Below are 27,782 nucleotides of genomic sequence, written 5' to 3'. Positions count from 1 at the left end.
TCATTTTTCAAAGTATTGAATGCATCCATACAAGCCTTATCAAGATGAAATACAACATCTTTAGCTAGCAGATTGCATAATGGACGAGTGATCATTGAAAAGTTCTTAATGAAACGACGATAAAAACCCGCATGGCCCAAAAAACTTCTTACTCCCTTCACAGTGGTGGGGGCTACCATATTGGTGATGACGTCAATTTTGGCTTTGTCCACCTCCATTCCTTTGCTAGAGATTACATGCCCCAACACAATTCCTTGTTTCACCATGAATTGGCACTTTTCCCAATTGAGAACCAAATTTGTGTCCTGACATCTTTGAAGTACTAAAGAGAGATGGTTAAGACATTCATCAAAAGAGGAACCAAACACTGAGAAGTCATCCATAAATACCTCAATGAACCTTTCTACCATGTCAGAAAAGATGGCCAACATACATCTTTGGAATGTTGCTGGAGCATTGCAAAGTCCAAAAGGCATTCTACGGTATGCAAATGTGCCAAAGGGGCAAGTAAAGGTTGTTTTCTCTTGATCCTCCGGAGCGATTGCAATTTGATTGTAACCTGAGTATCCATCCAGAAAACAATAATGTGAGTAACCTGCCAATCTCTCAAGCATTTGATATATGAAAGGCATAGGAAAGTAATCTTTTCTAGTGCTAGAATTCAACTTCCTGTAATCGGTGCAAACACGCCAACTGGTCGTGGGCTTTGTTGGCACAAGCTCATTGTTTTCATTCCTCATCACAGTGATTCCCACCTTCTTAGGCACCACCTGAATAGCACTCACCCATTTACTATCAGAAATGGGATATATGATCCCCACATCTAACAATTTCAACACCTCATTCCTAACAACTTCCTTCATGTGTGGATTGAGCCTTCTTTGTGGCTCACGGCTTGTTTTTGCTTCTTCCTCCAAAAGGATCCTATGCATGCACATGGTAGGGCTTATTCCCTTGATATCTGCAATAGACCAACCAAAAGCTGATTTAAACTCTTTTAACACCCTAATTAGTTTATCTTCTTCAATTGGGGTGAGGTCAGAAGCTATGATTACTGGAAGAGTTTCAAAATCAGCTAGATATGCATATTTTAGATGTGGTGGAAGTGGTTTAAGTTCAAGTTTTGGTGCCTTAACAGTGGAAGGAGTTAGATGTGACATTGATGATTCTAAAGGCTCAAAACGAGGTGAAACATTGAAAGGATACAATGCTAATGCTTCCAAAGCCGCTACTTCTTCCATGAGTGCATCTTCCTCATCAAACTCATCTTGAGATTGACTCAAAACAGTTTGCAATGGTTCATTCGATTGTGCCTGCAAGAACTTAGAGAATACAAGTGAATCAAGCACATCAATGGCATAACAATCAAGAGATGACGAAGGATGAGAAAGAGATTCAAACACTTTGAATTGAACTGTCTCTCCTAACACTGTCATAGTGAGGAGTCCATTTTGCACATCAATGATGGTCTTGGCCGTGGCCATGAAAGGTCTCCCAAGCAATATTGGTAACTCACGATCATGTATAGGAGCTTCTTCCATGTCCAACACTACAAAATCTGCAGGCAAGATTAGTTTATCAACTTGAACTAGAATATCTTCTACTATACCTCTTGGATATTTCACGGATTTGTCTGCAAGTTGTAATGAAATGGTGGTGGCTTTCAAATCTCCCAAACCTAGTTGAAGGTACACTGAATAAGGCATTAAGTTGATGCTAGCACCCAAATCAAGCATTGCCTTCTCTACTTTCTTGTCCCCTATGGTGATGTTGATAGAGAAACTTCCTGGGTCCTTGAGCTTTGGTGGAAGTTTTCTTTGCAAAACTGCACTCACATTCTCAGACACCACTACCTTCTCATGTGGTCCATACTTCCTTTTGTAGCTGTTTAACTCCTTGAAGAACTTCCCATATGCCGACATGTTCCTAATGACATCAAGCAAAGGTAAGTTAACATTCACTTTGCTTAGTATATCAAAAATTTCTTTGAATGACTTATCCTGCTTGCTCTTGGCAAGTCTTCCAGGGAATGGTATTGGTGGAGTGTATGGTTTCTCGGCCTTGTGAAGATTTGGTGCTTCTAGTGAGGAAGTGGCATGGCTTGGTTCCTCAATTGATTTCTCATTGTCTCCTTGAGTGACACCTGCATTCTCATGATCATATTCATTAGTAACTTCATTGCCAACTCTATTATCAATAACCTTACCACTTCTAAGTGTAGTGATTGCTTTGGCTTGCTCTTGGTTCCTTTGGAGTATCACGGGTTGGCTTGGAAACTTCCCAACCTCTCTTTGGTTCAAGGCATCTGCAATCTGCCCCAATTGTGTCTCCATTTTGGTTAGGGCGGCTGAATGTTGTTGGAGTGCGCTATTGGTGGAATGTTGGAATTGCAAGGTGTTTTGGGCTAACAATTTAACCGTGTCCTCAAGGGTAGTGGCAGGTTTTGGTTGGAAATTTTGGATTGGATTGTTGTTCTTCCATGAAAAGTTGGGATGATCTCTCCAACTCGGGTTATATGTATTGGAATACATATCATTCCTTGGCCTTTGGTTGTAAGAATTCATGAGGTTCACTTGTTCTTGAACATACTCGGGCTAAGCTTCCCTAGATGGACATTGGTGAGTAGGATGGCTTGGTATGTTGCAAATGGCACACACTTCATTAGCTTTTGGCACCATGTTGAGCACGGATTCAAGCTTCCTTTCTAGGTTAGCTACATGCAACAAAAGCTCATGGTTAGAACTTGTTTCGTAAACTCCAACTTTCTTACCCCTTAAATCTTTGTGTTGAGCATTAGACCCCAACATCTCATAAATGTTATATGATTCTTGAGCATTCTTTTTCTTCAATGCTCCACCTGCTGCATTATCCACAGTTGATTGACAATTTTGAGTTAGTCCATCATAGAAAATTTGCATTTGTAAATGAAAAGGTAACCCATGGTGTGGACATTGTATCAAGAGGCCTTTAAAACGCTCCCAACACTCATTGAAAGGTTCACCATCATCTTGTTTGAAGTTGAAGATTTGTCCCCTTAATGTGGCTGTCTTTTGAGTGGAAAAGAACTTCTCCAAGAACTTCTTAGCCACGGCATCCCATGTAGTGAGGGAACCTGGTGTTAGAGTCATCAACCAACTCTTGGCCTTATCTTTCAAGGTGTAAGGAAACACTCTCATCCTCAAATTCGCTTCACTCACTCCCTGTAAAGGTAAACCACTCACAACATTGTAAAACTCTTTAATATGAGCTAAAGGGTCTTCATTAGGTAAGCCATAAAATGAAGGAAACATATGGAAATGTGAAGATTTGAGATCATAGTTTCTAGCTTCTGTGGGCAGCAAGATGCATGAAGGTGAATTTGGTATGATTGGTTGAGCAAAGTCCTCCAAAGCTCGAAGTTCATCTTCGTTGCCCGCCATCTCTTCTTCTCTTTCCCAATTAAATTGCTCAGATTCTTTACTTGTTGAACTAGGTGAATTCCCTTCCTCTTCCTCACGGTTAAAGGATGAACTTAATGGCACAAAGTTGTCCAAAGTGTGGCCCTTTAATCTTTCAATTCTTTGGCCTAACTCAACAAGTTTATTTGACATATACTACTTGAAACAAAGTAACACAAGTGTGAATGAAAATCAAGAAGCAAACAACAATGAAAAGAACAAAAATAAACTTAAAAAACGTTTGAAAAGACTCAAGGGATGTGGAACTAAACGCTTAGACACTTAAACAATCCTAAAACCCAAAACAGCCACTAGAAGACTCAAAATTGCCTAAAAATCACTTTCTGGGCAGTTTTGAGCACCTACACTAATTTGGACGAAATTGGATGGAAACTTGAATCAAAACACTTATAAACACAAATCAAAACACTTTCTAACTAATTTGGACAAAACAAAGACTCAAAGGACTCAAAACAGATTCACAAGACTCAAAACAAGCTAAAAACACTCAAAACTGCCTAAAAACACAAATTGGGCAGTTTTGACACTAAACTCAATTTTGGACGAAAATTAGGTTTGAGCTTGACTCAAAATGCTTCAAAACACAAGATAAGACAGATTCTAAGCCTAAAACCTAACAAAATATGGGGGAAATTGTATTTGGACGAAATGCAATTAAATGGTCAGATTATAACAAAACCAGATTGTAAAGCAAGTTGATGTAAACCAATGGATAATGGAATGGCTAAGGGATTCTTTTCCACACCTGAAATGTATGCAACTTAAATCAACTTCCAATTATCAAATCGACAAGTTATGAATCTTGACACTAATCAAAATAGCAAACAAGCAAACAAGCAATTACAAGGGACTGAAATCAGTCCCCGGCAACGGCGCCATTTTTGTTGATGTATAATTCCTTCCTAATGCTAGAATATATTTAGTATAATGGCACAAGCAAGGGTGTCGAATCCACAGGGACTAATTGGACCTATGTAACTACTTGTTTGCAAGAAATCTAAGAAATGAATCAAACTAGTCTAAATAGGCAGATTTGAATCAAACTAATCAAACTATGCAGATTTGTTGTTTTAACTTGAACGCATAAGAGAATGAAGTAAACACAAATCAATGAATTAACAACCAATATAATGAGATAGTATCAATGGAAATTAAACTAGGGATTCGATTTCACCATTGCTCAATTAAATCCATGTTTGTTAAGTTGGTTTATACTCATTCATCTACAAATTTCTTGAGTTTGTTTCACTTGGATATAATCAACCATATGATGTGTGGATTTGATCAAATGTCTATAATCTTGAACCTAATTGTGATGTGCAACTTTGGTTCATAATCTAGAGTATGTAATGCACAAGAAACGTTCACTAAACCAAAGGGAACACTTGGCAGGATGTTTGCCAATCTTTCCCTTCATTCATTCACAAATCCACCAATATTAGACATGATGTATGTTTTAATCTTGGCTAAATAACTTGTGGTTAACTCAAATGGCGATCAAGCATACAAATCAACCCACAAATTCACAATTATAACAGAGAATGAATCAAGAACTAGGTAGACAAACTGAGCATTCTAACTTAATTACATAGCAAACTTTGCAAGGTTACATCGAATCCCTAGAGGAAGCTTAGTTACAATTCATGTCTACAAAAGATTTGACATAAAAGTATAAAACATGAATGAACATAGAATTGATAAGAATGAACCCTTGAAGCAAAACTGATGTTGAAGTCCTTGAAGAGTTCCTTGGTGTTGCTTCTCCAAATGTGGTGCGGATGAAGTAGATTGGTTTGGTTTGAATGGTTTCTGCCCTTAGGACAGAAATGGACAGAGAATGGAGTGAAATGGGAGAGGTTATGGGTGTGTAAATGGGCTGAAATGAAGAGGAAAACTTGCGGATGGAAAAGGGAGAGAATAATGGACAGTTTCTGTGAAAGGAAAAGAATGTAGAATGCCCTGCAATGGAAAGGGCGAATTAGTGTGTATGATGGACAGAAAATGGAGCCAAATAGAGTGTGTGTGATCCCCCAACATTCAGATTGGATCTAGCCTTTGTTTACTCAGATGGCAGAGCATAATTTAGATGGAATGATGGGTTTCTGAGTGTAGTGGACGCATGGCTTGGACAACTCTGCAAGTATGTGTTTTGTTTAATCAAAATGCATGTGTAAAGTCTGCCACAAGGGAGTGGAACCTGCAAAGGTCAATTGGAGCACCAGAAAATGTTTATACAACTCTGAAAATGGGAAGAACACACGGCATGGACAAAGGAATGGGTTGGATTTCTGAAATGATGGCATGAAATGGAATTTCTGGAATAAAGGATGCAAGGAATGGACATAATCTGCAGGTATGTGGATATTTAATCCAAGAAACATGTGCAAAGTCTGCCACAAAGGAGTGGACAATCTGAAACTTGGTTAGAATAATCTGGACATGGGAATGGAAGTGCAAAGGTGATTTGTTTCAGATGTGGAAATGCACAAGGGAGCTGGAAATGCATGAGAGTGCTCGGCAAAGTGTTTGAACATGCATGTGAATGCATGTTTTGGTGTTGAAACCACCTAATCTGACTTCAATGCTTGTTTTGTTTAGAATCACTCAAAATGGCCGAATTGCACCACTTAACATTTTCACATCATTTCCTGAAATTCCAGCATTCAAACGTCTCCTAGGTTCTTCATTTGGACTTCAATTTAAATCCCTAGAATCCTTTCCACGTTTTGAGTAATGCTCAGCTACCAAAAGGAATGTTTTTACTCTATTTGTCTTCTCATTGATCCAAACTCACCCTTGGCTGCACACTAACACCAAATAATGTAAAATGCAACTAGTTTAATCTAAAAACATCACAAAGACGCCAAATAAGGGAGATATAGATGCATGCAAAATATGACTTATCAATATCATAAACCATAATAAATCTATCATGTGAAATCATAAATTCAAATCCATAAATCCATCATATATCGTAAAGCATAAAAAGTCATGGTTTCATAAACGTAAATTCAACAAATTGTAAATAAATCATGAAACCATGCTTTTCATGAATGCAAGCTTGTCATTTAACAAAAATCATGCAATTTAAGAAGGGGTCCACTCATAGATACTCCGTCATTGAAAAGCCATGCAAACTAGAGAGGACGGGGTGGCCACTAACAAACACACCTAAGCACATAGAAGGAGCAATTAGTAAGACCCTAATAAAATGATTGAATTTGAAAAAATGGAGCGCAAATTTGGAATTGGGGCGTTGAAATACCTAAAGAGAGGTCCAAAGAAAGTTTTGTAATAAGTAAACAAAAAAGTCAACAGTTAACAGAGATGCTGAGCCGGTCAACTACGTTAAAACTTCAGAATTTCACTAAACAGATGCCAAAAACGGACTCGAGACATAGAAATTAGCCTAGGAGGGTTTCCGAGAAAATTTCGTAAAAATCAACAAAGGGAATAATCTAGAGAATATTTTAAGGGATGTTTCAGAGAATATTCCAACTAGATCTGGGTCAGGTCAACTGGTCAACCGGTCAGGACGGATACTGGGTCGCATGTCTCATTTCTCAACTAAATTCGACCCCTAATATATCAAAACAAAGCTAGAGAAGAGTAGAACAAGTTGTACCTATATGGAAGCCAAATGGTGGCTGAGATGGCTAGAAAAATCCTGCAAAGTGCTGAAGTTTCACCAAAACAATGGGAAAAGTTTGAACGATTGTATCTTCCTCATTTCTTGATGAAATTGGGCAATTCTTAAACAAAAATCATACATCTCGATGAAACAAAAAAATGGTGACCTTTTCAATGGCTAACTCGCCCTGGTTTGGCCGAAAAATGCCTCGAAAGTCGTCGAATTTATGCTAGATTTCATCACTTCTCGAGTTCCTTATCACAGCTGGAACCGAGTAATCTTCCTCACATCTTGCCAAACTATAACTTGGTGATGGTGGTGATGGTCTTCATGGTGTAGAGAAAGAAGAGAGTTTAAAAGGGAAAAAAGATGAGGAAGGAGGGAGTTAGAGAAAGAGAGCTACAAGAAATAGAGAAATGACGATGAGAAGAGATAGTGAGTGTCATGGGAGGGACAAAGAAACCGACAAAACAAAGGGACAAATGTGGGTCCTAGTAGCTCACAAAACATGACCACTAAAGATGAAACATAAAATATATCCCAAAACGTAAAATTACCAACTAGCCCTCGATGTTCCAAAATTCGTAAAATCCTCTAACTCCAAATTTAATTTCACTTGTACCCACGCATTTGCGGCGACAAATACTACAAGAATACGCTAAGGAAATGAGTCTTATGCGACACGACATGGCAGTTAAGGAAAGTCAATGCTTTTTGCCTTGAAGGGCATTTAGGTAAAGCCACACATTTAAAATTATAAGAACCATAAAATTAGGGATGAGTTATTACAACCAAAGACTAAACCAAAAATTGTTTCAGTAGTAAGAACCCAAGAATCATAGTCAAACAAGGTCTGTATACTTAGAGACAAAGGACAGTAGAATAGAGAAATTGGAAGAAGCCTTCTAGAATCTAGAAATAAAATGACTCACAAACCGAAATAGAGTAAACCCAACCATCTTGTAAAAAATTGGTATCCTAGACCAATGCCTTCATATATCTGATGTGATAAATAATAACACTCAAATTAAAACCTCTTTTTTGACAATTGTCGTAAAGATATAAGTAGGGATCGTTCTAGGCCAGGGATTAGGAGGGATTGCTAATCTAATGAAAACTGACTCAAAGATACAAAAATATGCTTAAAAACACTTAAACAAACTCAAAGACTTTTAACTAAACTTATATGACTCAAAACAAACTTAAAAGACTCAAAACAACACAAAACAATAAAAAAGACTCAATCTAGACTCTAGGACTCAATTTGGACGAAAATAGAATTGATTTTGACTCAAAATACTCAAAAACACACAATAGGACAGATTTGACTCAACAAAGTAAAGGGGATTGGGTTTTTGACGAATTTAGAATAAAAACAAGTAACTAAAAGACTTAAATAAGATTTGGATGAATTTGGGAAAAACTATGGATGATTAACTAGCTACAGGATTCTTTTCCACACATGACACATTCGAATACAAATTGATTTCCAGTTGCTTTTTTGATAAACCATGAACCTCAACACCCCAGATTAACCGTGACATCACTAATTAACCCTCAGATTTTCCTTTAGTTATTAGATTGGATGACATCATTCGACAACCCAAAGCATTCCTCAAAAGTTCCCTACATGACATCATAATAGAGATACAATCAAAGATCATTACGTTCTATGAAAATCATAAGTATTAATAAAGCACTTGTAACTATGACATCATGATACTCATGCTAGGAATTTACTTAACATGATTGTGAAAACAACCTTAACTACTTGTGAATATAAGTTTGTAATGATTATGTGAAACTCCCTTATATTCTAGCACCAAATTCAAGCATGCAAATTAAGTAGGCCTCCCTAATCAACATACAAGAATAAGTTATCCATCAAACGGTTAAGTAAATTGCATTCACAATTTATGAAATCACAACTGGAATTAATCAATTCATATCACAAACATACTCATAGTTTCAAAGCCTCCCCTAGCTAAAACGGGTTTAGCACCTCATGTTCACAACTGATAGGAGCATATTCATGCAACTTAAATGGCTTGTTCTCGTACATTTACGTTATGTTTCTTTAGTTATTTTAGTTCTTTATGCTTCTTTTGTGTGTTTTCAGGTTCTAAGGGCTTAGGGAGCAAGAAAGTGCATTTTGAGGCTATTTGGAGCATTTTTGGGCATGGATTGGATAGCTTATCCATGGAGCCAAAGTTTGGACGAAATTGAAGACTTGAAGTAGGAAAGTTAAATCCTAAAAAGACCTCATGTTTGAGCATCATTGAAAACTCCTACGCATTTTAGAACACAAAAACAACATTCCTAGCAACCTTAGGACATTGTCGTGTGTTTCCTTGTGTCTCCCTTCCTTGCCATGCAAGGAAGGGCTTTGTTCCCTATTTTAAATACTTAAACACTACCACTTATCATTCACCACTTATCATATCATACATTCATTTATCACTTATCATAATCATTCACTTATCACTTAACATATCATACACTTATCACTTATCACTCATACTCACCTACAACATCCACCTACTTCACCTACAACATCCACCTACTCACCTACAACATCCACCTACTTCACCTACAACATCCACCTACTTCACCTACAAATGACATAGCCATATGTTCCCTCCACTACTCCTATAAATACCCTTGCATTCATTCATTCATGGGGCATTCAATTCACATCTCATTTTCATACACAACACACCACAAACACCTCCATTCTTGCCGTGCATATCCCTTCATTTTCTGCATATTTTCTCTTCATTCCAACCACTCCTCATCCCCCAAAAACTCACCTTAGACCTTGTGCTACAACAACGAAGAAGAGAAGAGTGCCTAAACGTTCATACAATTCAAATTTGAGTTGTTGGAATGTTTAGGTGTTTCTTTGATTTCAATGTTTAAATTCAATTTTCTTTGTTTTGTAATGGAAGAGAAGAGTGCTTAAACGTTCATACAATTCAAGTTTGAGTTGTTGGAATGTTTAGGTGTTTCTTTGATTTCAAAGTTATGAGGAACTAAACCCCCCTTTAGCTAGGGGGTGATTCAAAATACATGTTTATATTTGCAATATGAATTGATTACTTTTGGTTGGAATTTCATAAGTTGTGGATTCAATTCGTTTAACTGTTTGATTGATAACGTATTTATGTATGTTCATTGAGATTGCAAGCTTAATTTTCATGCATGAATATGACGCTAGAATATAAGTGAGTTTCACCTAATCGTTATGAACTTATATTCACAAGTAGTGGAGGTTGCTTATAAACAATCGCGTTAAACGAATTCTTGGCATAAGTTTCATGCGTATTCCATAGTAACGAATGCCTCGTCAACACTTATAATTTTCATTGAACTTAATGATCTTTGTTGAATGTCTCTATCATGCGTATTCCATAGTTAGGGACTTTGATTAAGAATAATTTGGTTGTAATGCGTATTCCATTCAATCCAATGAATTTAGGGAAATCTGAAAGTTAATTTAAGCGGACCTAATTAACTTGGAGCATTGAGTTTCACAACTTATCGAAAGACCAACTGAGAATCAATATTGTATGCAAGTGTAACATGTGTGGAGAAGAACCCCTTGGCTATTCCATCATCCATATTTTTATCACCTTTGTATTTACGTTTTGCCCTTAATTATAATCTTTCCATTTAATTTAATCTTGCCCAAACACATTTCCCCCATATTTCGTTGAGTCTTAATCATTCGTATTTGTTTTATTTTTGTGTTTTAAGTATTTGGAGTCTTGTGTACTTGTTTTGAATTCTTGTTAAGTAAGTTAAGTGTTTTAAAAGTTAGTTTTATTTATTTGAGTCAAGTGTTTAGTATCCCTAAGTTAATCCCCGGTTAGAACGATCCCTACTTATATCATTACTACAATTGTCACAAATAGGGTTTAATTTGTATGCGTATAATTCTCGCATCAAATTTTGGTCAAAGGCTTGTGTCTTATCTCCAGAGGCACCTTTTTCCTGGCTCGTCCAGCGTTTGGCCAAGTATTTAAAGAACCTTTGTTTTCCATACTCCTTCTTTGTTATCCAAACACCATTTTTCCATTCCCCTTTCATTCCAACCACTCCTCATCCCCCAAAAACTCACCTTAGACCTTGTGCTACAACAACGAAGAAGAGAAGAGTGCCTAAACGTTCATACAATTCAAATTTGAGTTGTTGGAATGTTTAGGTGTTTCTTTGATTTCAATGTTTAAATTCAATTTTCTTTGTTTTGTAATGGAAGAGAAGAGTGCTTAAACGTTCATACAATTCAAGTTTGAGTTGTTGGAATGTTTAGGTGTTTCTTTGATTTCAAAGTTATGAGGAACTAAACCCCCCTTTAGCTAGGGGGTGATTCAAAATACATGTTTATATTTGCAATATGAATTGATTACTTTTGGTTGGAATTTCATAAGTTGTGGATTCAATTCGTTTAACTGTTTGATTGATAACGATTAGGTGAAATTCACTTATATTCTAGCGTCATATTCATGCATGAAAATTAAGCGCGCATTCTTAATAAACATACATAAATAAGTTATCAATCAAACGGTTAAACAAATTGAATCAACAACTTATGAAATTCCAATGAAAGTTAATCAATTCATATTGCAAATATAAACATAGTTTCGAATCACCCCCTAGCTAAAGGGGGTTTTATTTCCTCATATCTTTGAAATCAAAGAAACGCCTAAACATTCCAACAACTCAAACTTGAATTGTATGAACGTTTAGGCACTCTTCTCTTCCATTCCTCATACGCACAAAACAAAGAGAATTAAAATGAAACATTGAAATCAAAGAATCACCTAAACATTCCAACAACTCAAACTTGAATTGTATGAACGTTTAGGCCCTCTTCTCTTCCTCTTCGTTGTAGCACAAGGTCTAAGGTGAGGTTTGGGGGATTATGGAAATGGATGAGGAGTGGTGTAGAAGTGGAAGGGGAATGGAAAAATGGTGTTTGGATTATAAGGGGAGAGATGGGAAGCTCACGGCTAGGGAAGGGAGAATGTGTTTGTAATGTGTTGTGTATGAAAATGAGATGTCCATTGAATGCCCCATGAATGAATGAATGCAAGGGTATTTATAGGAGTAGTGGAGGGAACATATGGCTATGTCATTTGTAGGTGAAGTAGGTGGATGTTGTAGGTGAAGTAGGTGGATGTTGTAGGTGAGTAGGTGGATGTTGTAGGTGAAGTAGGTGGATGTTGTAGGTGAAGTAGGTGGATGTTGTAGGTGAGTATGAGTGATAAGTGATAAGTGTATGATATATGATATGTTAAGTGATAAGTGAATGATTATGATAAGTGATAAATGAATGTATGATATGATAAGTGGTGAATGATATGTGGTGAATGATAAGTGGTAGTGTTTAAGTATTTAAAATAGGGAACAAAGCCCTTCCTTGCATGGCAAGGAAGGGAGACACAAGGAAACACACGACAATGTCCTAAGGTTGCTAGGAATGTTGTTTTTGTGTTCTAAAATGCGTAGGAGTTTTCAATGATGCTCAAACATGAGGTCTTTTTAGGATTTAACTTTCCTACTTCAAGTCTTCAATTTCGTCCAAACTTTGGCTCCAAGGATAAGCTATCCAATCCATGCCCAAAAATGCTCCAAATAGCCTCAAAATGCACTTTCTTGCTCCCTAAGCCCTTAGAACATGAAAACACACAAAAGAAGCATAAAGAACTAAAATAACTAAAGAAACATAACGTAAATGTACGAGAACAAGCCATTTAAGTCGCATGAATATGCTCCTATCAAATACCCCCACACTTAGCTTTTGCTAGTCCTCGAGCAAAAAAACGCATACAAATTAAACCCTATTTGTGACAATTGTAGTAATGATATAAGTAGGGATCGTTCTAACCGGGGATTAACTTAGGGATACTAAACACTTGACTCAAATAAATAAAACTAACTTTTAAAACACTTAACTTACTTAACAAGAATTCAAAACAAGTACACAAGACTCCAAATACTTAAAACACAAAAATAAAACAAATACGAATGATTAAGACTCAACGAAATATGGGGGAAATGTGTTTGGGCAAGATTAAATTAAATGGAAAGATTATAATTAAGGGCAAAACGTAAATACAAAGGTGATAAAAATATGGATGATGGAATAGCCAAGGGGTTCTTCTCCACACATGTTACACTTGCATACAATATTGATTCTCAGTTGGTCTTTCGATAAGTTGTGAAACTCAATGCTCCAAGTTAATTAGGTCCGCTTAAATTAACTTTCAGATTTCCCTAAATTCATTGGATTGAATGGAATACGCATTACAACCAAATTATTCTTAATCAAAGTCCCTAACTATGGAATACGCATGATAGAGACATTCAACAAAGATCATTAAGTTCAATGAAAATTATAAGTGTTGACGAGGCATTCGTTACTATGGAATACGCATGAAACTTATGCCAAGAATTCGTTTAACGCGATTGTTTATAAGCAACCTCCACTACTTGTGAATATAAGTTCATAACGATTAGGTGAAACTCACTTATATTCTAGCGTCATATTCATGCATGAAAATTAAGCTTGCAATCTCAATGAACATACATAAATACGTTATCAATCAAACAGTTAAACGAATTGAATCCACAACTTATGAAATTCCAACCAAAAGTAATCAATTCATATTGCAAATATAAACATGTATTTTGAATCACCCCCTAGCTAAAGGGGGGTTTAGTTCCTCATAACTTTGAAATCAAAGAAACACCTAAACATTCCAACAACTCAAACTTGAATTGTATGAACGTTTAAGCACTCTTCTCTTCCATTACAAAACAAAGAAAATTGAATTTAAACATTGAAATCAAAGAAACACCTAAACATTCCAACAACTCAAATTTGAATTGTATGAACGTTTAGGCACTCTTCTCTTCTTCGTTGTTGTAGCACAAGGTCTAAGGTGAGTTTTTGGGGGATGAGGAGTGGTTGGAATGAAGAGAAAATATGCAGAAAATGAAGGGATATGCACGGCAAGAATGGAGGTGTTTGTGGTGTGTTGTGTATGAAAATGAGATGTGAATTGAATGCCCCATGAATGAATGAATGCAAGGGTATTTATAGGAGTAGTGGAGGGAACATATGGCTATGTCATTTGTAGGTGAAGTAGGTGGATGTTGTAGGTGAAGTAGGTGGATGTTGTAGGTGAGTAGGTGGATGTTGTAGGTGAAGTAGGTGGATGTTGTAGGTGAGTATGAGTGATAAGTGATAAGTGTATGATATGTTAAGTGATAAGTGAATGATTATGATAAGTGATAAATGAATGTATGATATGATAAGTGGTGAATGATAAGTGGTAGTGTTTAAGTATTTAAAATAGGGAACAAAGCCCTTCCTTGCATGGCAAGGAAGGGAGACACAAGGAAACACACGACAATGTCCTAAGGTTGCTAGGAATGTTGTTTTTGTGTTCTAAAATGCGTAGGAGTTTTCAATGATGCTCAAACATGAGGTCTTTTTAGGATTTAACTTTCCTACTTCAAGTCTTCAATTTCGTCCAAACTTTGGCTCCATGGATAAGCTATCCAATCCATGCCCAAAAATGCTCCAAATAGCCTCAAAATGCACTTTCTTGCTCCCTAAGCCCTTAGAACCTGAAAACACACAAAAGAAGCATAAAGAACTAAAATAACTAAAGAAACATAACGTAAATGTACGAGAACAAGCCATTTAAGTCGCATGAATATGCTCCTATCAAATACCCCCACACTTATCTTTTGCTAGTCCTCGAGCAAAACAAAACAACAAAAGAACACGAAACTAGACAAAACGAACAAAACACAACGTACACCTTCCAACAATCGTCTAATGGATTTCCAATGCACATGACAAGTTAAAAATCATTAGTCCCATAGATTTTTGTCATCTTCACACTTAAGTACATTCTTACTCATAGTCACCACATATTATTTCACAAATAAGCATTTAAAACCATGTTTTGAATGTAGTAACATGCCTTAGAGAATTTGCTCAAATCCTTACAAGATATGCACTCATTTTTCACACAGATTTTCTGACTACACACCCTAAACTAGTTATATGTGAGAAGATTGATGTAAACATAAAAACGAACACTCACATATATGTATTTCAAAGGAAGCAATTTCTGGAGTTAATAAGCATGTTTAGATAAGATCTCATGAATGGAATGCTACTACTTAGATGCGAGAACCAGTGACACCATAAGCTCATACCAAGTTCAAACTCCACAATTGAAATACATAACACTCAAGATTGAAGTCACGGGTTATAATGGGGCTTGGGGTGTTTGGATAACAAAGAAGGAGTATGGAAAACAAAGGTTCTTTAAGCAATAGTGAGCAAAGTAATGAATTAGACATTTAGAATTCCCTTTAGAACGCAAAAAAAATCAACTTTGAACACCCAAGGGGGAATCACACAAAACTTAGGGCCATATTCAACTTTTTTGGACCCTTTTTTCAACCATCAACGCTTGTGAGTTCATTCTTACTTATTTTCATTTTTTTTTTTTTTTTTTTTTTTTTTTTTTTTTTTTTTATTGAATCTCAAAACATATATATAAGCTTAAGAACAAACTTTTACTCCCCCACACTCATTTTCTTGCATAATGTAACTCAAAAGGAATTCATTTTCCGTTATGCTTACTATGCTTCAAGAACAAGGGTACAGATGGTCCTAATCTAGGCTAGGTAAGGGGTGATGTGGTTAGCAAAGAAAATAGGCTAAACGAGGCTCAACGGGGTTAAGACTTACAAAATATACGAAATATAGGAAGTAAGGCTATTTGGCTATGATGGCAACTACACAACTTCATCTTGATATATGTTATGCAATTCAATGTCATGCTTTGAATGAAACGGATATAAGTTCTAGCATTTAGTTCTATCATGATACAATTGCAATCTAAGTAGCAACCGAGCAAGGAATAATGAGATCATGCAACAACTTTAGAAAACAAAGAATCACAGAAAATAACTCTCCAAAGAAAGTAATGGCTCGAGTCTCACAGGGTTGTAGCGTTTGTTTGAGTTCCTTCTTTCAAGCATGTTACAAAAACGAATTTTTCTTTTATGATTGCATGTGAAGTCATACATTATAACCATAACCAAGCATATACCAAGAGTAAATCAAACTTTTCTCTATGTTTATAACTCTTTTTAACCGTCATGCAATTACAAACCAAATCCTTATCATTGTGTTGGAAAGTACCCTAAGACATAAACACACAAAAACGACTCAAAACACTCTTTTTAAGCTTTTCAAAACATTTTTTTTTTTCTCTTTTTTTTTTTTTTTTTTTTTTTTTCAAATTTTTATGGTATTTTCGGAGTTATAAAAACAAAACATACTAAAATACTCTAAAACAACTTAAAAACACCTTAAAACAGTAAGGAACAACATTTGAAGTTATGGGTGATAAAATCTCACGAATTTGTATCAACAACATTAGTTACCCCCCCACACTTAAATTAAACATTGTCCTCAATGTTTTAAGCTTAAAATCACACCAAACAAAAGTAAACATAAAAACAGCAACTAAACATACTAAACATGGCAGAATGTAAATAACAAAGAGAAGAGTTTAGAGACGCAAATCTGGTTGTGGAATGTAAATTCCATCTTCTCCTTGTTGAATTCATTGAGGCTTTGATCTTTGTGATTCCACAGGCTTACTCTTGAACTGGTTTCTGCCCATCGTTGATTTTCCTTTGTGCTACTTCTTGAACTGGGCAGCAGGATGGTTCTTTTGGTCTCCCCCGAAGGTCTGAGCTTATCCCTTTTATCTGTTTCTTTGTTCAATCTGTGCAGGAGTGGTCCCTTCTCTGGAAGTGTATCAACCGTTGAAGATGACTACTCGAGAGCAACGCTAGGTAAGCAATCAGGAATAGATTCCAGGCAGTTGGCTCCAGATCGGAAGACTGACTCCAAGTGCCGGCTGATTGCTTCTTTCACTTTGCCATACGAGTAAGAACAAGGACAAAGAAAAGGACAGGGAAAGAGCATGATATGAGATACTTTTGCTTTAGACCTTGATGATATGAGATACCTTTGCTTTTGAAGAAACGGCGAATGAAGCAGCACATGTATTTGTTGTCGTTGTCTCCACATGCTTCGATCGACCGTTTCCTTCTGCCTTATTTGTACTCCAGGTTTCTGGTATCTTCTTTGGGGGAGAAAAAATTGAGTATTTCAAAAGGCGTTGCTGGGAGAGCGCCCTCAGAGGTGCGGAAGAGTTGGGCATTTTCTTTAGGTTTGCCTTGCCATAAAAGACGAAGGTCGACATATATAGAAATAATATCAAGTGGTGGTACTATTCTTTTACCCTTGTCGACAAATGTCTCTTCGATATCAGAACGACGCCTCTTCGATTTCTGAGCAGGCGCCCTTTCGATTTCTGAACGACGCCCCTTTGCTTTCTGAACGACACGTAGTAGTGCGGGTGCGGCTCCTTTTGACAAAGCTGCACGCGTTTTCTGAAAAGCAGAGAAAGCGTCGCCGAACTTTGCGCTTGTCGGCAAAAGATGTGTAGTTGCGATGATGGCCTCCACGTGTTGTCTGAAAAGAAGAAATCTTTTGACAAAGTTGAACGCGCCTTCTGAAAAGCCGAGCGTCGCCTAAATTACGCCGGAAATTCTGGCTTCTTGAATCGGTGGACGCGTCGCCTTGGCTTTTTATAGAGCTATCGATCACCACAACAAACACACTCTGAAGAATTCCCATTCTTGAAAATCGACTCCGGCCCTTTGAAATTTAACTCCATCCCTTCTCTTTGAACACTTTTGAAAAATGGCAAACTCATCGAACCTTAGCTTGGAATTGAGCCTTAGCAGTGATACGGGCGCACCGCGTCAAGGTAACGTATGGCGCCCTTCTTTCTTATCTTCTAACGGTCTTCTCACAGGTGAAGACTCCGTGATGCAGGACGCCACAACAGCTACAATAGTAGCTAGGAACCTCCTCACTCCAAAAGATAGTAGGCTGCTGTCAGGACGGTCCGATGAGTTGGCCGTTCAAGAGTCCCTCGCACTTAGTGTTCAGTGTGCGAGCTCTGTGTCCAATATGGGCCAACGCCTGCTTGCCCGCTCCCGTCAGGTGGAATCATTGATGGCAGAGGTGGAAAGTCTCAAGCAAGAGATCAAGCAGCTGAAGTATGAGAATAGAAGTTTGCATGTGCTTGCAAACAACTATTCAACGGGCATGAAGAGGAAGCTTGATGAGCTGCAAGAATCCAATGGTCGAATGCAAAGTGACCGTCAAAGTGACCGTCAAAGGCTTTCGGCTTACTTCCAGAGGCACATTTTTCCTGGCTCGTCCAGCGTTTGGCCAAGTATTGGGGCCTGGAATGCTCTAGCTCCGATGCCTCCCGCTCCGATGCCTTCCGCTCCGATGCCTTCCGCTCCGATGCCTCCCGCTCCGATGCCTTCCGCTCCGATGCCTTCCGCTTCGATGCCTCCCGCTTCGATGCCTCCCGCTTCGATGCCTCCCGCTCCGATGCCTTCCGCTCCGATGCCTTCCGCTCCGAGAGTTTTGCCCAGTAGTGGGGCTTCAAGTAAACGCCCTTTGTGAAGGCTCCATCTTTCTTTGTTTAGCAGTGCCTATCAATAAACAAAACATTTTCTTAATGTTACAATCATAGACTCACACAATTAATAAACAAACAAACAATAACAACTAAACAACCTAACAAGGCAGAAACGAAATATCAACAAAGAGAAGAGTTTTTAGGAATCTGGAATTGGAGTGCTTTCTAAGTCTTCCTTTGTTGAATGCATGGGTTGCCTCCCAAGTAGCGCTTTCTTTTACGTCTTGCAGCCGGACGGTACCTCCGTTTAAGCTTGACTAGGTTCCACGGCATGGAGGGGTACCTCCTCCACGACATGCTCCTCAAACGTCTCGTAATAGGGCTTCAATCGATGCCCATTCACTTTGAATTCTTGCTGCGTCCTAGAACTTTTGATTTGTACTGCACCATAAGGTAAAACGTTAGTAACAACAAACGGGCCAATCCATTTAGAACGCAACTTACCAGGAAACAAACGTAGGCGAGAGTTGAAAAGTAACACTTTCTGCCCAACTGTGAAGGTCTTGGTTCGAATCATTTTATCATGGAATGCTTTGGTCTTGGCTTTGTACATCCGGGCATTCTCATAGGCTTCATTCCGAATCTCCTCAAGTTCATTCAATTGGAGCTTCCTATGAACTCCCGCTGCATCTATGTCCATGTTGAAAGTCTTCACGGCCCAATGTGCCTTGTGCTCTAACTCTACGGGCAAATGACATGGCTTACCATAGACGAGCCGAAAAGGTGACATCCCAATGGGTGTTTTGTACGCCGTACGATATGCCCACAGTGCATCATCTAAACGTAAGCTCCAATCCCTCCTTGTTGGTCCAACGGTCTTCTCCAAAATTTGTTTGATTTCTCGGTTAGACACCTCGGCTTGGCCATTTGTTTGAGGATGGTAAGGTGTGGAGACCTTATGGTTGACATGGTACTTTCTTAGCAACGCCTCAATGGTCCGATTGCAAAAGTGAGACCCTCCATCACTTATGATTACTCTCGGCATTCCAAACCTAGCAAAAATGTTAGTTTTCACGAAATCTGCAACCGCCTTAGAATCGTTAGTACGGGTGGTTTTTGCTTCCACCCATTTAGAAACATAATCAACGGCTAGCAAGATATAAGTGAAACCATAAGATGGAGGGAAAGGGCCCATGAAATCAATGCCCCAAACATCAAAAATTTCAACATTAAAGACAGGGGTCTGCGGCATTTGGTCCTTGGTACCTATGCTACCCATTCGTTGGCAACGATCACAAGACATACAAAAGGTTCTAGCATCCCTAAATATAGTCGGCCAATAAAAACCACACTCTAGAACCTTGAGGGCAGTGCGTTGTGTGCCAAAATGACCACCACATGCATATGTGTGACAAAAGCTTAGAATTGAGTGAAATTCAGAATCATGCACACATCTACGTACAATTTGATCTGAGCAATACTTCCACAAATAAGGGTCATCCCAAACATAGAAACGTGCATCATTTTTAAGCTTATCACGTTGGTGCTTGTTTAGTTCATTTGGAAATTGTTTAGCCACCAAGTAATTCACTAAATCTGCATACCATGGTTCACTTACCTTAATGGATAGCAGCTGCTCATCGGGGAAAGTTTCAGGGATAGGTACGGCATGTTCATGCTCCTCGTGGATCATTCGGCTTAAATGGTCAGCCACTACATTCTCGCTTCCTTTCTTATCCCGGATTTCAATATCAAATTCTTGAAGAAGAAGAATCCAACGGATAAGCCTCGGCTTTGCTTCCTTTTTCGTGAGCAAGTACCTCAAAGCTGCATGATCAGAATAAACGATTACTTTAGTACCAATTAAATATGAACGGAATTTATCTAAAGCAAAAACCACAGCTAGAAGTTCTTTTTCCGTCGTGGAGTAGTTCAATTGGGCATCATTGAGAGTCCGAGAGGCATAGTATAAGACATGCGGCCGCTTGTCTCTTCTTTGTCCTAGAACAGCGCCTAATGCATAGTCGGATGCATCGCACATGAGCTCGAACGGAAGGCTCCAATCTGGAGGTACAATAATGGGGGCCGAGACTAGCTTCTCCTTGAGTTGGTTAAATGCTGAATTACACTTTTCATCAAACTTGAATGGCACATCTTTTTGAAGCAATCGGCAAAGAGGGTTGGACATCTTGGAGAAGTCCTTGATAAAACGCCTATAAAACCCTGCATGGCCAAGAAAAGAACGTACCTCTCTAACCGAAGTAGGAGAGGGTAAGTGACGTACAAGGTCTATTTTCGATTTATCTACTTCAATTCCTTTTTCTGAAACAATATGTCCTAAAACTATACCTTGTTTCACCATAAAGTGACATTTCTCCCAATTCAAGACAAGGTTAGTTTCAACACATCGTTTCAAAATTAAGGTCAGATTATCCAAGCAATTATCAAATGAACTCCCAAATACACTGAAATCATCCATGAAAACCTCAATGATCTTTTCAACAAAATCGGAAAATATACTTACCATACACCTTTGGAAAGTGGCCGGTGCATTGCATAAGCCAAATGGCATGCGACGATAAGCAAATGTTCCAAAGGGACATGTGAATGTGGTCTTCTCTTGATCATCCGGGGCTATCACAATTTGGTTATATCCAGAGTATCCATCAAGAAAACAGTAAAAAGCATGACCGGCTAACCTTTCGAGCATCTGGTCGATGAATGGCAAAGGAAAGTGATCTTTCCTAGTCATGGCATTTAGCTTCCGGTAATCGATACATACTCGCCATCCAGTCTGAATGCGTGTAGGCACGAGCTCATTCTCATCATTCTTGATAACAGTTACTCCGGACTTCTTGGGAACGACTTGAACTGGAGAGACCCAACGGCTATCGGAGATAGGGTAGATCACTCCGCAATCCAAAAGCTTGATTATTTCCTTCTTCACCACTTCCATCATCGGAGGGTTGAGACGGCGTTGAGCCTCTCGGGATGGCTTAGTCCCCTCCTCAAGAAGTATACGGTGCATGCATGTGGTAGGGCTTATTCCTTTAATGTCGGCCAAAGTCCACCCTATGGCCGTTTTGTGCTCTCGAAGCACCCTCACAAGCTTCTCCTCCTCCATTGTCGTGAGACTTGATGAAATGATGACGGGCAATGTTTCGCCTTCTCCCAAAAACACATACTTCAAATGGTCCGGCAACGGCTTAAGTTCAAGCGATGGTGCCTGAACAACAGAAGGTAGCATCTTAGTGGAAACTGAATTTGAAAGTGAGAGTGGAACCTTACCATATTGTTGTGGCAATGACTCAAGGGCTGCCACAACCTCAATTATTTCTTCACTAGAACCCATTGCAAAGAATTCCTCCTCTTTGCCGTGGCCTTGCATTGGCCAAAATCCTTCATTTTTGCGCTCTATGGCCTTAGTGATGGTTGTTTCCAGGGCGTCCTCGTTCAATTCTTCAAGGTATACCTGCGCCAAAGAATCGATAACATCAATGGAAAAACAAGAATGGTCATCAACGGGATATCTCATAGTTTCAGAAATATTAAAATCAATCACTTCCCCATCGAATTCCATTGTTAAAGTGCCTTTAAACACGTCTATCTTAGTTCGGGCCGTCTTCATGAATGGCCTCCCAAGAAGAATCGACAAGGATGGAGCATGGGTGGTTTCCTCCATTTCAAGGACATAGAAATCCGCCGGGAAGATCAAATCATTCACCTGCACTAAGACATCTTCCAATACGCCCTTTGGATAGGCATTAGATCTATCGGCCAACTGAATAATCACACCATCATTTTTCAATTCACCAAGGTTCATTGAAGCATAAATAGAGTATGGCATGACGTTAATTGAAGCTCCTAAGTCTAACATAGCATGTTCGAACTTAGTTTGACCAATAATACAAGGGATTGTAAAGCTACCTGGATCTTTGTACTTTGGTGGTAACTTTCTTTGTAAAACAGCGGAAACGTTCTCACTTACCCTTACTACCTCTTTATGTGACGCCCTCTTCCTTGTAGTGCATAATTCCTTCAAGAACTTAGCGTATTTGGGCACTTGCTTTATGGCATCTAGGAGCGGGATATTGACTTGAACTTTCCGAAAGGTCTCTAGAATGTCCTTCTCGGCTTCTTCCTTCTTTGATTGTGCAAATCTGCGAGGGAAAGGAACATTGGGCAGATTAGTGTTCGAAATCACAACATTTGGGACAACATTACCTGAGATGGACGGATGGGAAGGTTTAGATGGTTGCGGCTTAGGTGGTGCTACACTCGCCGTGGGGTCGGATTGCTCATCTTCCTTGTTTTGGGCAGATTCATGTGCTTTGCTTCCCACTTCTTTTCCACTTCTTAGGGTGATAGCTTTTGCAGATTCGAAGCCACCCTTTGGATTGACCACCGTAGTGCTTGGTAACTTACCATTCTCACGAAATTGTCCCAAAAATTCGGCCATTTGTCCCATTTGTTTCTTTAGTTCATTCACCTCCTTTGCTTGGTTCTGCATTCCCTGCGCCATTGTGGTTAATAATTGATATGTTTTATCATCATCATTCATAGACGTACCTGAGTTGGTTTGGGATGATTGTGCTTGAGGAGGTGGTTGTGGTGCCATTGGCCTTGGAAAGAAACCCGGAGGTTGTCGGAATCCACTTTGTTGGGCAGGTTGTTGTGCATCTCTCCATCTGAAATTTGGGTGATCTCTCCAACCTGGATTATATGTGTTAGAATATGGATCGTTCCTTGGTTGGTTTTGATTCCCATAGCCCATGGCATTGGCAGATTCCCACCCTCCGTTCTCAATTAATTGAGGGCATGTCTCGGATGGATGCCCTTGAATGGAGCATACACCACAGATTGTAGCTCCTTGCGCTTTGGGGCCCTCCACAAACTGCGACAGCATAGATGTAAGGTTAGCCATTTGGGATTGTAATTCGGAAATAGAACTTACCTCATTTACATGATGTGGCCGTGGGGCGTCTCTCTGCCCAACACCTTCATATTGTTGTGCATTTAGAGCACGGTTTGCAATTAGGGTCTTGGCTGCCATAGGTGTTTTGTCCACCAATGCACCTCCCGCCGAAGCATCGAGCATTTGCCTTTCAATGGGAAGAAGGCCCTTATAGAAGTATTGAAGGAGAAGCTCCTCCTTCATTTGATGTTGAGGACATGATGCAACAAGGGCTTTAAAACGCTCGTAGTATGCCGGAAAAGATTCTCCTTGACTTTGTTGGATTCCGCTAATTTTCTTCCTTAAGAGAATGACTTTTGAAGTAGGGAAGAACTTCTCCAAGAACGCTCTCTTCATGCTCTCCCAAGAAGTAACGGTCCCGGGTGCCAATTCGTAAAGCCAATCCTTAGCCGTTTCCACAAGAGAGAATGGAAAAGCCTTTATCATGAGAATGTTCCCATCAACATTTATGGGTGTCATGCTCGAACAAACAACCTCGAACTCCTTGAGATGCTTGTTGGGATCTTCCATGGAAAGCCCATGGTATTTCGGAATGTGGTGCAACAAGCTTGACTTCAACTCGAATTCATCAGTCTTGCCTTGGGCAGCCTCGGGGTATTGAATGTAAAGAGGGGCTGCATTGGCCAAACCCGAGGCAGAAAGCTCTTTGATGGTTCGATTGTCCATGGCCATGGTTGGTACTTCTTCTTTAACCCAATCCGGGGCTTCCTCTTCTACTTCAGGTTCGGGACTAGGAGGATTAGACTCTTGCAATTTCTTGTTCCTTCTCAAAGTCCTCTCGAAATCACCGTCAAAGTCGGAGATATGCTCACGAACAGGTTGTGAGCTACGGGTCATAAACTAGTACCTACACACAAAAGTAAACAAGATAAGTAACCAACTTAATAGACTTGGTACAAGTAAGAAAACAAGTTGCCACACACTAAACAATTTAAACAAGACTCAAGACAAGGGATTAGCAATTTTGCCAATCCCCGGCAACGGCGCCAAAATTTGTTGCGAGAATTATACGCATACAAATTAAACCCTATTTGTGACAATTGTAGTAATGATATAAGTAGGGATCGTTCTAACCGGGGATTAACTTAGGGATACTAAACACTTGACTCAAATAAATAAAACTAACTTTTAAAACACTTAACTTACTTAACAAGAATTCAAAACAAGTACACAAGACTCCAAATACTTAAAACACAAAAATAAAACAAATACGAATGATTAAGACTCAACGAAATATGGGGGAAATGTGTTTGGGCAAGATTAAATTAAATGGAAAGATTATAATTAAGGGCAAAACGTAAATACAAAGGTGATAAAAATATGGATGATGGAATAGCCAAGGGGTTCTTCTCCACACATGTTACACTTGCATACAATATTGATTCTCAGTTGGTCTTTCGATAAGTTGTGAAACTCAATGCTCCAAGTTAATTAGGTCCGCTTAAATTAACTTTCAGATTTCCCTAAATTCATTGGATTGAATGGAATACGCATTACAACCAAATTATTCTTAATCAAAGTCCCTAACTATGGAATACGCATGATAGAGACATTCAACAAAGATCATTAAGTTCAATGAAAATTATAAGTGTTGACGAGGCATTCGTTACTATGGAATACGCATGAAACTTATGCCAAGAATTCGTTTAACGCGATTGTTTATAAGCAACCTCCACTACTTGTGAATATAAGTTCATAACGATTAGGTGAAACTCACTTATATTCTAGCGTCATATTCATGCATGAAAATTAAGCTTGCAATCTCAATGAACATACATAAATACGTTATCAATCAAACAGTTAAACGAATTGAATCCACAACTTATGAAATTCCAACCAAAAGTAATCAATTCATATTGCAAATATAAACATGTATTTTGAATCACCCCCTAGCTAAAGGGGGGTTTAGTTCCTCATAACTTTGAAATCAAAGAAACACCTAAACATTCCAACAACTCAAACTTGAATTGTATGAACGTTTAAGCACTCTTCTCTTCCATTACAAAACAAAGAAAATTGAATTTAAACATTGAAATCAAAGAATCACCTAAACATTCCAACAACTCAAATTTGAATTGTATGAACGTTTAGGCACTCTTCTCTTCTTCGTTGTTGTAGCACAAGGTCTAAGGTGAGTTTTTGGGGGATGAGGAGTGGTTGGAATGAAGAGAAAATATGCAGAAAATGAAGGGATATGCACGGCAAGAATGGAGGTGTTTGTGGTGTGTTGTGTATGAAAATGAGATGTGAATTGAATGCCCCATGAATGAATGAATGCAAGGGTATTTATAGGAGTAGTGGAGGGAACATATGGCTATGTCATTTGTAGGTGAAGTAGGTGGATGTTGTAGGTGAAGTAGGTGGATGTTGTAGGTGAGTAGGTGGATGTTGTAGGTGAAGTAGGTGGATGTTGTAGGTGAAGTAGGTGGATGTTGTAGGTGAGTATGAGTGATAAGTGATAAGTGTATGATATGTTAAGTGATAAGTGAATGATTATGATAAGTGATAAATGAATGTATGATATGATAAGTGGTGAATGATAAGTGGTAGTGTTTAAGTATTTAAAATAGGGAACAAAGCCCTTCCTTGCATGGCAAGGAAGGGAGACACAAGGAAACACACGACAATGTCCTAAGGTTGCTAGGAATGTTGTTTTTGTGTTCTAAAATGCGTAGGAGTTTTCAATGATGCTCAAACATGAGGTCTTTTTAGGATTTAACTTTCCTACTTCAAGTCTTCAATTTCGTCCAAACTTTGGCTCCATGGATAAGCTATCCAATCCATGCCCAAAAATGCTCCAAATAGCCTCAAAATGCACTTTCTTGCTCCCTAAGCCCTTAGAACCTGAAAACACACAAAAGAAGCATAAAGAACTAAAATAACTAAAGAAACATAACGTAAATGTACGAGAACAAGCCATTTAAGTCGCATGAATATGCTCCTATCAACAACAAAACAAAGAAAATTTGAATTAAACATTGAAAACAAAAGATTGATTACACGGCACAAGGTTTTTGGGATGATTTAGGATGTATTTCTGGGTTAGGAAGGGATTTGGGTTGGTAGGGGGTGCGGCAAAGGCTAGGAATGGTGTATGGATGAGTGGTTGAAGGTATGGAAGTATGGGAATCGTGGAAGAATGGATGAAGGTTGCTGCAAAGGATGGTTTAGAAGGATAAAGGATGGCAGATTGTGTGAGTGAGTGAATAGGGTTCTCTATGGGTGCGGCTTTGACTATTTATTTGAAGGAAAGAATCTTAGCTTTTATTGAATGGGTTAGGAAAGAAATAAACCCCAAATCCATAAGGAAAAAAAGACTTAAAGTCAGAAATCAAAGGGAAAAGGGAAGAAAACTTTCGGCCAATAAAGAGTAGGAAAGGGAATGTGTTTTAAGGCTGAAATTAGGCAAGGATTTAGGATAGAATAGGAATGTAAGGTGTGGCATTGAATAGGGTGAAAGAGGAATGTGATCTTGTGACACAAAATAGGTAATAATCACTCCCCTTGCACGGCAAGGCAAGGCAGGTTTATGTAATGCACGGCAAGGACAATAAGGATGCAAGGAAGGTTTAGTTTGTGTCCTAAAATGCATAAGAGTCCTCAATGTTGCTGAAACTTAGGCCCTTTTAGGATTAGGAAAGGTTAAACCAAAATAGGAAACCTTGACTTAACTTTCCTACTTCAAGTAGGAAACCTTATTTGACTTGGAATCCTTCTTTGATTAGGAATCCTTCTTTGATTAGGAATCCTAACATCTGTAGGTCTTCAATTTTGTCCATTCCTTTTGCTCCAAGCATATGCTATCCATTCCAAGTCCAATTTTGCTCCCAAAGGCTCCAAAATGCACCTTCTTGCTTCCTTAGCCATATGAACCTATAAACACACGAAAATAGCTTAAAATACTAAAATAACTATGAACTAACAACATAAATGTAAGAAAACAAGCTAACTAAGTCGCCTAAATATGCTCCTATCAATATCCAATTTGAAGAAAGAAATTCCCAAAGTCAATTTTCAGTGTTTGTATATAAACTCTATGAATAGGATATAGATGGTTTATCTGAGCAAGAAATTCTAAATAAATTGGCAATGGTTGCGAACAGTTATGCTACCAACCATAACCTTAACCAATCACAAGTTATTGCCCTTTTAGTAACCGGTTTTAGGAA

General features: G+C 38.6%; 1 non-coding gene across 1 annotated transcript; it reads left to right on the top strand.

The window, feature by feature from the left end:
* The first annotated feature begins 2,934 nt into the window (after positions 1-2,934).
* LOC148689528 (small nucleolar RNA R71) lies at positions 2,935-3,045 on the top strand. Its single transcript, XR_015958864.1, has one exon. It is a non-coding gene; the product is annotated as a small nucleolar RNA R71 (small nucleolar RNA).
* Positions 3,046-27,782: the final 24,737 nt, after the last annotated feature.

The sequence above is a fragment of the Pyrus communis genome, chromosome 17 (genome assembly GCF_041283825.1).
Source record: "Pyrus communis isolate YQ-2024b chromosome 17, ASM4128382v1, whole genome shotgun sequence".
In the NCBI taxonomy this organism is placed as follows: Eukaryota; Viridiplantae; Streptophyta; class Magnoliopsida; order Rosales; family Rosaceae; genus Pyrus; species Pyrus communis.
Note: the sequence above shows the minus strand (reverse complement) of the source record. Positions and strands in the feature narration are given on the sequence as shown.